Source organism: Aquarana catesbeiana, linkage group LG02 (genome assembly GCF_042186555.1).
Source record: "Aquarana catesbeiana isolate 2022-GZ linkage group LG02, ASM4218655v1, whole genome shotgun sequence".
NCBI classification, from domain to species: Eukaryota; Metazoa; Chordata; class Amphibia; order Anura; family Ranidae; genus Aquarana; species Aquarana catesbeiana.
The window spans coordinates 358,423,216-358,437,211 of record NC_133325.1 but is presented as its reverse complement, the minus strand read 5'-3'; positions in this window follow the sequence as shown (position 1 = coordinate 358,437,211).

The following is a 13,996-nucleotide window of genomic DNA, read 5'->3' as shown; positions in this document are numbered from 1 at the left end:
TCCCTATTGTCTAAACATAATCTGCAAAAACAACTATATAACAAATAACATAAAAAAATAAAATAAAAAAAAATCACAGGGAAAAACAAAGCTAATTTAAACTATGCCTTTTTTGGGGTTTTTTACTTGGTGGTGTTTTTTAACAGTTTTTAACTGTTCTGTAGGTCTATTTACGGTCTTGCTGTTCTGAAGGACATTGGACCTTGGTTAGCCAAAGCATGAATATTAAAAAATGAACCCTGTCAGCACCTTGCCCAACCTTTCCCGAGTGGCTGGCCATTAGTCTTAGTTGCTGCGTTGTTGGGGGGGGCGTGTGGTTCTGAAATACAAAAACACCTGGGTTAAAGAGGAAGTAAACTTCCTTTCCTGACTTTTACCTATAGGTAAGCCTATATCTCCGTTTAGGAGATATTTAATTAAATGCAGCCAGTGACTTCACTGGCTCATGCACTCTGAAGGAACGGTCACCCGTGCCGTTCCTTCTGAGCCCTGTGCCATGAACCGTGGCTCCCGGGGGCATGCGCAGGAGTGATGTCATTGCGGCAAGTCACAGAGCCAGAGCCTGCGAACCCGGAAGCAAGACGGGTGAAGATTGGAGCTGCTGCAGTGCTGACATCGCTGGAACAAGCTGGAACAAGCTGGAACAGCTTCGTTTTAAGGTAAGTTTCACATAATGTGCTAGTATGCGATGCATACTAGCACATTTTGCCTTTACTTTGCAGGGGAAAAAAAAAGGCTAGCGGTATACAACCACTTTAAAGTGGAACTAAAGTCTTCATACTTTGCGCATGCACAACTCAGTTTACCGTGTCGGAGGAGACGGTAAGCAGGCAGGTAGGGGCATTTTATTGCAGAAGATGTAGTGCTGATTTCTGGCTGCTTCTTTACAGCAGTTTCATGTCTATATGTTGCATTTCAGAGAGGGCTGCATGATTTCTCTCAGGTTTCCTGATGGTGACAACAGTGAAACATGCCTGCATAAAGTAAAAGTGTAATGTTAAAGCAGCCAATTTCAATCTTCTTTAGAAGCCCATATGACATGGTGACAACGCAGAGACATAATTGAGACACAGGAACTTGTATTGTCATGCTATAACAGGAAATGCCTAAACAAAGACCATGCATTTTCTAATGACTGTTACAGAAGTTTTGAAAATGACTGTTGAAATTACATTAGTGTTTTTTGTTTTTTTTTATTCCGTCTTTATTGATGGCTATAAAATGGTACATAGGATTGAACAAGAACATGGTCGACCATAGCCAAAAACATTACTCATAAAAGCCATGACTATCGTGTCAATGTTACAACAGATCAACATATACAAACAGATGAAGGAATAGACCTACAGAATGTAAAACTGATCAAAATGAAAGAAAATAAAAAGGGGAAAAAAATGGCAAACCAAGGCTTCCACTGCAGCAACATAGCGGGTAAATCTGCCCCATAGGACTAATAAGGCATGCCTGATGTCAGTGTTCAATCTAGTCTAGGTGAAGCAAATAATCTAGACTTGTCCTATAATGAGCACATAAAACGCATGAGGATAGTGGAGAAATACGAATTAGCTTCTGGGGATAACTCAAGTCCAAGTATAGCAATAGCACTGTAATAAAAAAGTCCCGTATAGCCGCACTCCAATGCAATCACCTTTATTGGTATAAAAGACAGCCCATAAAGCACATATAGACACAAGTGACAGCTTTAACAAACACATTTCACACCCTTACTGGTGCTTAGTCAAAGCAAAAATAACAGGCTCGAACACGGATATATATAAGATAAATTACTAAACATGACAACTTAAACATTGTCGTGTGTAGCCAATAGAACACATATGGAGGTGGTTACAGCAATTAGAGTAGTTAGGGTAATCGAGTTAACTCATACAATGCAAAAACTCACTGTTCACTTATTGTTGTGAAAAAAAACCTTTAACCAATTTAAATGGAAAATAAAAATAAAAAACATATAAAAACAAAATCAAAATTAGTAGCCATATATATGGAAAATGTTCATATTGTTGCAGATATGTTGAAATAGAGGTATTCAAACGACCGATGAACATGTCCTACAAATATACATACAGTAACTCACAAAAGTGAGTACACCCCTCACATTTTTGTAAATATTTTATTATATCTTTTCATGTGACAACACTGAAGAAATGACACTTTGCTACAATGTAAAGTAGTGAGTGTACAGCTTGTATAATAATTTGCTGTCCCCTCAAAATAACTCAACACACAGCCATTAATGTCTAAACCGCTGGCAACAAAAGTGAGTACAGATTGGGCCCAAAGTGTCAATATTTTGTGTGGCCACCATTATTTTCAAGCACTGCCTTAACCCTCTTGGGCATGGGGTTCACCAGAGCTTTACAGGTTGCAACTGGAGTCCTCTTCTACTCCTTCATGACTACATCATGGAGCTGGTGGATGTTAGAGTCCTTGCACTCCTCCACCTTTCGTTTGAGGATGCCCCACAGATGCTCAATAGGGCTTAGGTCTGGATACATGCTTGGTCAGTCCATCACCTTTACCCTCAGCTTCTTTAGCAAGGCAGTGGTCGTCTTGGAGGTGTGTTTGGGTTTGTTATCATGTTGGAATACTGCCCTGTGCCCAGTCTCCGAAGGGAGGGGATCATGCTCTGCTTTAGTATGTCACAGTACATGTTGGCATTCATGGTTCCTTCAATGAACTGTAGCTCCCCAGTGCCAGCAGCACTCATGCAGCCCCAGACCATGACACTCCCACTACTATGCTTGACTGTAGGCAAGACACACTTGTCTTTGTACTCCTCACCTGGTTGCCACTACACATGCTTGACACCATCTAAGCCAAATAAGTTTATCTTGATCTCATCAGAACACAGGACATGGTTCCAGTAATCCATGTCCTTAGTCTGTTTGTCTACTGCAAACTGTTTGCAGGTTTTCTTTTGCATCATCTTTAGAAGATGCTTCCTTCTGGGATGACAGCCATGCAGACCAATTTGGTGCAGTGTGCGGCGTATGGTCTGAGCACTGACAGGCTGACCCCCCCTTTCAACCTCTGCAGCAATGCTGGCAGCACTCGCACATCTATTTCCCAAAGACAACCTCTGGATATAATGCTGAGCATGTGCACTCAACTTCTTTGGTCGACCATGGTGAGGCCTGTTCTGAGTGGAACGTGTCCTGTTAAACCGCTGTATGGTCTTGGCCACCGTGCTGCAGCTCAGTTTCAGGGTCTTGGTAATTTTTCTTCTTTATGTAGAGCAACAATTCTTTTTTTCAGATCCTCAGAGAGTTCTTTGCCATGAGGTGCCATGTTGAACTTCCAGTGACAAGTATGAGAGAGTGAGAGCGATAACACCAAATTTAACACACCTGCTCCCCATTCACACCTGAGACCTTGTAACACTAACGAGTCACATGACACCGGGGAGGGAAAATGGCTAATTGGGCCCAATTTGGACATTTTCACTTAGGGGTGTACTCACTTTTGTTGCCAGCGGTTTAGACATTAATGGCTGTGTGTTGAGTTATTTTGCGGGGACAGCAAATTTACAGCTATACAAGCTGTGCACTCACTACTTTACATTGTAGCTAAGTGTAATTTCTTCAGTGCTGTCACATGAAAAGATATAATAAAATATTTACAAAAATGTGAGGGGTATACTCACTTTTGTGAGATACTGTACATATATGAAATTACAAACCTCAGAAGTATGCATACAGTGCTGTGAAAAAGTATTTGCTCCCTTCCTTCATTGATTTAGGGAAAAAAGCTGTTCAAAGATGCCTGGCCCTATGTGAAAAAGTAATTGCCCCCTCCCATGCTGAATCATGAACTGTGATTAACCACAATTTTTTGGAAAGCTGAGTTAAATTTCACTTGCCAGAACCAGGCCTGATTACTCCCAGACCTGTTAAATCAAGAAATCACATAAATAGAAGCTGTCTGACAAAGTGAAGCACGCTAACAGGTCACAAAAAGTCACACTTAATGCCACAAGCTAAAAAAAATCAAGAACAGATTAGAAACAAAGTAATGTACATGTATCGGTCTAGGAAGGGTTTCAAAGCCATTTCTAAGGCTTTGGAACTCCAGTGAACCACGGGGAGAGGCATTATCCACAAATGGAGATATCTTGGAACACTGGTGAACCTTCCCAGGAGTGGCCAGCCTACAAAAATTACTCCATGACGATGACTCATCCAGGAGGTCATGAAAGAACCCAGAACAACATCTAAAGAACTGCAGGCCTCACTTGCCTCAGGTAAGATCAGTGTTCATGATTCAATAAGAAAGAGACTGGGAAAAAATGGCATCCATGGGAGAGTTCCAAGGCCAAAGCCACTGCTGACCAAAAAGAACACAAAGGCTCATCTCACATTTACCAAAAAACATCTTGATTATCCCCAAGACTTTTAGGAAAATATTCTATGGACTGTGAACTTTTTGTGAACTTTTTGGACAGTGTGTGTCCCGTTACATCTGGTATAAAACTAATACAGCATTTCATAAAAAGAACATCATACCTACAGTCATATATGGTGGTGGTAGTGTGATGGTCTGGGGGTGCTTTGCAGCTTCAGGACCTGGACGACTTACCATAATTGATGAAACCAAGAATTCTGAGCTCTACCAGAAAACCTAAAGGAGAATGTCCGGCCATCAGTTCTTTAGGTTTTGAAGTGGCCTAGTCAAAGCCCAGACTTAAATCCAATTGAGATGCTGTATCATGACCTTACACAGGCCGTTCATGCTGGAAAACCCTACAATGTGTCTGAATTAAAACAATTCTGCAAAGTAGACTGGGCCAAAATTGCTCTGCAACAATGTGAAACACTCATTGCCAGTTACCGCAAATGCTTGATTGCAGTTGTTGTCGCCAAGGGTGGCACAACCAGTTATTAGGTTTAGGGGGCAATTACTTTTTCACATAAAGCCAGCAGGTCTGGACAGCTTTTTTGCCTTAATAAATGAAACCATCATTTAAAAACTGCATTTTGTATTTACTCGGGTTATCTTTGTGTAATAATAACATTTGTTTGATGATCTGAGTCATTTAAGTGTGAAAAATATGCAAAAAAATAAAAAAATCAGAAAGGGGGCAAATACTTTTTCACAGCATTGTATATCTGAAGACATCGGAAAAACGCAGAGACTCCAGACATATACCTAAATGAAAGATCCTCACATATCTTAACCTAAATGACTTCTCTGGCAAATATGCAACAAAAATAAGGCAAAAAAGGACTCGGTCAGAACTATAACCTTACAGAAGGATGATGATATCATATAAACATAGAAAAACAAATATAGAGAAACATTATATATAACCAAATACATAACATTCAAAATACAAGATGCAAATCACATAATACGGTCGTGAAAGTCAAACTTCATAATGCCTGACCGCTTGACTATGTGTTCTTATAGATTAACTATTGTTATTTATAATTTCTAAACTTTATTTAAAAGTACATACAGGAGAAAAAAAGTTTGAATAGGCTATTATTCTCACTCATAATAATGTGAAACGACCCATTCAAAGTTGAGGCCTGCCGGATTGGTATTTAAGCTAAAAATCCAAAATACTTCTTTTTTGCATAACATCCTAAACCTGTCTCCACCACTGAGTAACAAAATCTTTTCAACACCTTGTATAACTAAACTCATACTCAGCCGTACTCAGCCATACCCAGCCATACTCAGCCGTACTCAGCCGTACTTAACCGTACCGGGCCGTACTCAGGCATACTCATTCATCCCCTCCATACTCAGCCATCCCCAACCACGGCTCATCCATCCCCATAAACGGCTCATCCATGCCACTACAGTGCCTCACAAAAGTGTAATAGGTAGTCAAATTAGATTTGACATGTATGCCCCTAGAACACCTGATGGTGAAAAAGAAAAAGAAATCTTGATTTTGGAAAGAATTGTGGTAAAACAATTACAACTTCAAAAAACTCACCATGCCTCTTACTAAATACCTTGGAATGTCTACTTTCCAAAAAGGGGTCATTTGGGGGGTATTTGTACTTTCCTGGCTTGTTAGGGTCTCAAGAAATGAGATAGGCCGTCAGTGCATCAGGTGTGATCAATTTTCAGAGATTGGCACCATAGCTTGTGGACTCTATAACTTTCAGAAAGAACAAATAATGTACAGCAATTTGGGTTATTTTTACCAAAGATATATAGCAGTATAAATTTTGGCCAAAATTTATGAAGAAAAATTACTAATTTGCAAAGTTTTATAAAAGAAACAAAGAAAAATGCATTTTTTTAACAGAATTTTTGGTCTTTTTTCTTTTATAGCGCAAAAAATAATAAACCCAGTGGTGATTAAATAACACCAAAAGAAAGCTCTATTTGTGTGATAAAAAGGACAAAAATTCCATATAGGTACAGTGTTGCATGACTGAGTAATTGTCATTCAAACTGTGAGAGCACCGAAAGCTGAAAATTGGTCTGGTTAGGAAGGGGGTTTAAGTGCCCAGTGGTCAAGTGGTTAAAAGGAAAAGGTGGGATGGGCAAAAAGGAGTGAGGAGGAAAGAGGGTTCAGGGGAGGAGAGTAGGAAAGAGAGGGGGGAGTGGTGGGACAGGAAACCAGGGGATCGCCTTCCAGAGATCAGGCACCGTCATCCATCCAAAGACAGAGAAGCAACTAACAGGTGGCTTGACCAGCAACTGGCTTAGATTCAGCCACAGTCTGCAAAACATCTGTGCAGGTGAAATATCTCCAGGGTCTCCAACGCTCCCTGAAAGCTTCCTCAGTATTGTTTAGGGTGGCAGTTCCTCCATGTGTAAGATATCATTGAATTTAGCATACCACAGGCTGTGTCTTCCTCCAGAGTGAAGGGAAGCAAACTTTAGCTGCATTCACCAGATGTATAGTGAGTGATTTTTTTGTATTTCTGGAAGGGTCTCCCCATCAGGTGCACACCAGAGGATTCCGACTTAGGTCCACCGATGTCAGACTTTTAATGGTATCCGTCACATCCTCCTAAAAAGACCCTAAAAGGGGACACTGCCAGAAGATATGGGACATCGTACCCACTGCTTGGTTACAACGCCAGCAGCTGTCCGTAACACTGTCATCCATTTTGTGGAGCACACAGTACTATCTTGAGAGGATTTTTACTGTTAGTGTTAGTGTTTATTAGTGTTTTAAAGATTTTCTGATATTTTAGCAATGGGGTTTGTGTATCCTTTAATTCCCCAAGAGTGGAATTCACTGGATCAAAATGTTTCTATTAGCCTTTAGTAATTACTGTATAACTTAATAATAGTTTCATTATCAGATGCAAGGACATCATCATTTTTTTTGATTCTCTTATTGTTTTTGCCACTGTCACCTATTGCTGTAGACCATTACCCATAAAGAGCCCCCTCTGGAAGAGATGTTTTTTCTTCAATATGGAGCTCATGTTATTTTGCTGTTTGCACAGTCCTTGGAATAAAAATGTTGATTTGTGAAACCTAATACTGGCCTTGGAAATAGTTAAACACAGGAGGCTATAACACCACTATGAGTTATCTCTAGTAAATGATGGGAACATTTCCATCTGCTGGCTGGATAGAGGAATATAATATAATATTAATATAATATAATATAATATAATATAATATAATATAATATAATATAATATAATGTCATTTTTCCCTGACTAAGGAAATTAAAATTTTATTTTTTAGTCCTATCATTAAGAAATTCACCTTCCCCCAAACTGAATATACCCAGTTTTTTACTCATTCACTGTTAGTAAGGTTTTTGTTTTAACTTCTCTCTTCCTTTCAGAATGTGATGCTTAGAGCTGAATATATTTTAGATGCAACCTTACACATCAATTATTAAAGTAATGGACACAGAGAGCTGTGACTCAGCTTGGGTGACCCCACAGCAAACTGCTTTCTGTGAGGGCACTCGAAAGGACAGGGGCCAGGTCCAGGAGCAGCAAAGAAAGACCCGAGAAGAGGAGGATTCAGGCTGCTCAGTGCAAAACTAACTGCACAGAGGAGGTAAGTATAACATGTTTGTTATTTTTACTTTTTTGAACAAGACTTTACAATCACTTTAACCACTTGCAAACCGCAATACGTATTTATACATTGCGGTTTGCAAGTGGTTTATAGGGATTATGGCTGAAGATATCAGTCATAAACCCTGTACCATTTTTTTCAACAGCCAGTCTGCTTTCTCATGAAACCAGTCTGAGCAGTTGTAAGACCGCTGCGCACATACGGTGTGACAGAAAGTATTGCAATGACCGCCATTTTATTCTCTAGGGTGTTAGAGAAAAATATATATGTAATGTTTGGGGGTTCTAAGTAAGTTGTTGCAATACTTTCTGTCACACAGTATTTGCGCAGCTGTCTTACAAGCGCACTTTTTAAAAAAAATAAGACAGCAGTAAAGTTAGACCATTTTTTTATATTGTGAAAGATAATGTTATGCTGATTAAATTGATACCCAACATGTCACGCTTCAAAATTGCGCCCGCTTGTGTAATGGCGACAAACTTTTACCCTTAAAAATCTCCATAGGCGATGTTTAAAAATTTCTACAGGTTACCAGTTTTGAGTTACAGAGGGGGTCTAGGGCTAGAATTATTGCTCTCGCTGTAACGATTGCGGCGATACCTCACATGTGTAGCTTGAACAACCGTGGGGTCGACACATACCAAATTTTTTAATTAAAATGGAGAAGAGGAGGGTAAAGAGAAAGAGAGGGGGAGGAAAAAAAAGAAGGGGGGATGGTTATGTGGGAAGGGAAAGGGAAAAATTCCATCAAGGGGGCGAGGAGCGTCTGTTCCCATCAAGCAGTGCGAGCGTCAGGTTTAAAGTTGGAGCTTCTGACACTCATTAAAGGGACAGTGGTACTGGCTTTATATCGAATTAGGACACATCTCGGGAGCTTATGTGACCATACACCAAGCTCCCTGCTTGGTTGGAAAGCCAGTATCATGGGACCTTTGCAAAGAGTGGTAAGAAAATAATGATGAGGTGTAAATCCCAGAGCCTTTACCCCCAATTTTCCTTTCCAAGTTGTTCCAACCTGTATTTAAATTCATACAGATGCGGTGCAGGTGCCTTTACTGCCTAGCCTGTAAATCAGGGGTCTCCAAACTCTCTAAACAAAGGGCCAGTATTTTATCCTTCAGACTTTAGTGGGGCCAGACTGTGGTCAGCGGGATTGGAATATTTTCTGGCTTCAATGGGACTGCATTGACACTACAGCGTTTTGAATCGCGGGCATATTTGCCGCAGATCTACCCGCGATTTGACAGTGCTGAGGTGTGAATGACAAAACGGGGGACTCGCATTCTAGATGCCATTCATTTGAATGACACCTCAAATAGCGGTGCGGGCCTGCCGCGATTGTCGCATGATAAATCGTGCTCCAATTGCGGCAGACCGCATCGTGGGACACATGTCGCACAAAAATAGTTAAGGAGCTACTTTTGGGCAAAATGAGTCCCGTGAGGCAGGTTGCCACGATTGCACCGAGATTTGTGGTGTCATTCAAATGAATAGCATCTCGAATGCGAGTCCCGCATGTGTCATTCACACCTCAGCGCTGTCAAATTCCTGGGCAGATTCGCGGCAAATCTGCCAGAGAGTCAAAGCGCTGTAGTGTGAATGCAGCCTGAGAGTAAACATTGCCACGTTTGGTATTAGGGGGAGGAATAGTGCCCCATTGTTGGTGCCAGTGGGAGAAATGGTTTCCCATTGTTGTCAGTTGGCAAAATAGTCTTGTATTGGTGGGAAGAGAAGTGCCCCGAAGGCTGGATAAAGGTAAAGCAAAGGGCCACCATTTCATCCATTTTTCCTGCTGAGCTGTCTGGGCCAAAAGCAAATTCCTGATTTGTGTTCATAATTTAGTGAATAAATTCATACTATAATCATAAGCTGCAAATTGGGTTGCACAAAAAATAAGAAATATGAAAAAAGACTCAGCAATCATATTATAAGAGTGTGTGTGTATGTACGCATACACTATAAATATACACTGCTCAAAAAAAATAAAGGAACACTTTTTAGAGTATACAAAATAAAAAGACAATCCTGTGAGCCACCAATTCCTAGATGCTAAAACATAAATAAAATACCTAAAGCTGCTAGCGTTACACACGTCATATATATATCGTGCAAAAACAATTATAAATATATATACGCTGCGCTAAAAGGTATGTCTAATGCCGTGTACACACGAGCGGAATGTCCGACAGAAAAAGTCCGACGGGAGCTTTTCGTCGTATATTCCGATCGTGTGTATGCCCCATCGGACTTTTTACGTCGAAAATTCTGACGGACCTAGAAAGAGAACATGTTCTAGATTTTTCCGACGGAACCAATTCCTATCGGGAAAACCGCTCGTCTGTATGCTTTTCCGACGTACTAAAAACGATGCATGCTCTGAAACAAGTACGAGACAGAAGCTATTGGCTACTGGCTATTGAACTTCCATTTTCTAGTCCCGTCCTACGTGTTGTACGTCACCGCGTTCTGGACGGTCGGAATTTGGTGTGACCGTGTGTATGCAAGACAGCTTGAGCGGAATTCCGTCGGAACTCCGTCGGAAAAACCTTCAGTGTTTATACCTACGGGAAAACCGGTCGTGTATACAGGGCATAAAGGTGCACAGTGAATAATAATAATAATCAGTGTCACTACTGGTAGCATGAGGCGATACCTGGACTCTATAGAGGTTGCACAGGCATTCACACTGCTTCAGGATGGCACATTATTATTATTATTATTATTCAGGATTAATATAGCGCCAACAGGTAACGCAGCGCTTTACAATATAAAAGGGAGACAATACAGTTATAATACAATAAAATACAAGAGGATTAAGAGGGCCCTGCTCAGGAGAGCTTACAATCTAATAGGGTGGGGCAGGTGGTACAAAAGGATGTAACTGTGGGGAATGAACTGATGGAGGTGGTAAAAGATTAGTTAGAGACGTGATAGGCTTTCCTGAAGAGATGAGTTTTCAGGGATCGCCTGAAGGTAGCAAGAGCAGGGGATAGCCGGACAGGTGGAGGTAGCGAGTTCCAGAGGATGGGAGAGGCTCTAGAGAAATCCTGGAGACGAGCATGAGAGGAGGAGACGAGAGAGCTTGAGAGTAAGAGGTCTTGAGAAGAGCGGAGAGGACAATTTGGGTGATATTTGGAGACAAGATTGGTGATGTAGCTCGGGGCAGAGTTGTGAATGGCTTTGTATGTTGTGGTTAGTATTTTGAATTTAATTTGCTGGGTGATTGGGAGCCAGTGTAGGGATTGGAGTAGAGGGCTGGCAGACACTGAGCGGTTGGTAAGGTGGATAAGTCTGGCAGCAGCATTCATGATAGATTGAAGAGGGGATAGCCTATGGAGAGGTAAGCCAATGAGAAAGGAGTTGCAATAGTCAAGGTGAGAGATAACAAGGGAGTGAATGAGGAGCTTGGTGGTTTCATTCGTTAAAAAGGGGCGAATTTTAGAGATGTTATGGAGGTGAATTCTACAAACTTTTGACAACGATTCGATTTGAGGCTGAAATGACAAGTCAGAGTCTAGGATTACACCTAGTACCCTGGTGTGAGGGGAGGGACTGATGGTTGCATTGTTAATTTTGATGGAAAAGTCATGGAGGGGGGGCACGGGTGGGGGTGGGGAATATTAATAGCTCAGTTTTAGAGACATTTAGTTTAAGTAAGTGGTGCGACATCCATGCTAATATGTCAGTTAGTAGGTTAGTAATGCAAGAGGAGACTGAAGGAGTGAGGAGTAGACAGATAGATTTGGGTTTCATTGGCGTATAAGTGGTATTGGAAGCTGTGGGCGGTTACCAAGTGACCAAGGGAGGAGGTGTAGATAGAGAAGAGAAGGGGTCCAAGAACAGAGCCTTGGGGGACCCCCACAGAAAGGGGCAATGGAGAGGAGGAGACAGAGTTGTAGGTGACACTGAAGGAGCGCTGTGATAGATAGGCAGAGAACCAGGATAGAGCAGAATCTGGGAGGCCAAGGGATTGTAGTTTATTGAGAAGTAGCGGGTGGTCAACAGTATCAGAGGCCGCAGAGAGGTCAAGTAGTAGGAGTATGGAGTACTGGCTGCTGGTTTTAGCAGTTAGTAAATCGCTAGTGAGTTTTAGTAAGGCAGTTTCCATGGAGTGCTGCGAGCGAAAGCCAGACTGTAAGGGGTCAAGAAGGTTATTCCAATACATGCCATTGCCAGAAGGTTTGCTATGTCTCCTAGCCCAGTTTCAAGAGCATGGAGGAGTTTCCAGGAGACAGGCAGTTACTCTAGGAGAGCTGGACACAGTCGTAGAAGGTCCTTAACCCATCAGCAGCACCGGTATCTGCTCCTTTGTGCATAGAGGAACAGGATGAGCACTGCCAGAGTCCTACAAAATGACCTCTAGCAGGCCACTTGTGTGAATGTCTCTGACCAAACAATCAGAAACAGACTTCATGAGGGTGGCCTGAGGGCCCGACTTTAGGGTTGGCACCTCATCCCTTTAAACCTGAACACATATTAATTACACATGTTCTGTGGTTGATTAAGGTGGTAATTAAACTCATTGGTGCCTTACCTGCATTAAATTAGCCACAGAACCTGTGTAATTAATATGTGTTTGGGTTTAAAGGGATGAGGTGGCAACCCTACCCAATGTCCTCTAGTGGGCCCTGTGCTCACTGCCCGGCATCGTGGAGCTCAATTGGCATTTGCCATTGAACACCAGAATTGGCAGGTCCACCACTGGTGCTCTGTGCTTTTCACAGATGAGAGCAGGTTCACCCTGAGTCCATGTGACAGACATGAAAGGGTCTGCAGAAGCCGTGGAGAATGTTATGCTGCCTGCAACATCATTCAGCATGACTGGTTTGATGTTGGGTCAGTGATGGCCTGGGGAGACATATTCATGGAGGGACACACAGACCCCTACAAGCTAGACAATGGCACCCTGACTGCCATTAGGTATAGAAATGAAATTCTTGGACCCATTATCAGATCCTACGCTGTTGCAATGGGTCCAGGGTTCCTCCTGGTGCACGACAATGGCCAACCTCATGTGGTGAGAGTATACAGCCAGATCCTGGAGGATGAAGGAATTGATACCGTTGAATGGCCCCCATGCTTGCCTGAACTAAATCCAATAGAACACCTCTGGGACATTATGTTTCAGTTCATCCGATGACACCAGGTTGCATCTCAGTCTGTTCAGGAGCTCAGTGATGTTTTAGTCCAGATCTAGGAGGAAATACCCCAGGACACCATCCGTCTAATTCAGAGCTTGCCCCGAATTTGTACGTGGGGGCAATACAAACTACTGAGTACCATTGTGAGTTGCTGCAATTAAATTTCAGCAAAATGGACTAGCCTGCTCCATCATTTTTCTACTTTGATTTTCGGGGTGTCTTTGAATTTAGCCCTCGGTAGGTTGATAATTTTCATTTCCTTCAAATGATGTGGCATCCTTTAGTTCCTAACACATTACCCAGTCCATATCAGGGCCATCTTTAAAATTGATTGGACCCTGGGCAAACACTTTCTTGACCCCCCTACAAAAAATAGCAGTTTACTGAATCAGATCAGGCAGCGATCGCGATTGGTTGCCAGAGGTTACAGTGTTTCATTACCGCTCACTGACTGGCTGCTAGAGGTTACAGCACATATTGTGGCTCATTAATTATTAGCTAGATGTTACATGATGTCTGCTTGTATATTAGTTGCTAGAGATTACTGTATATCAATACTGCTCACTGATTGGTTGCTAGAGTTTACTGGACATCCTTACCACTCACTAATTGGTTGCTAGCAGTTACTGCACATTATTACTGCTCACTGATTGGTTGCTAGAGGTTACTGCATATCCTTACTGCTCAAATATTGGCTACACTGTTACAGCACATCATCTCCTCACTGCCTGAACACCAAGGACTGGGGAGATGAGGGGACCAATCAACAGACAGAAAACTCCTAGGGATCCTAGGACTCCTGGGATCAGTGGCAATGCTGA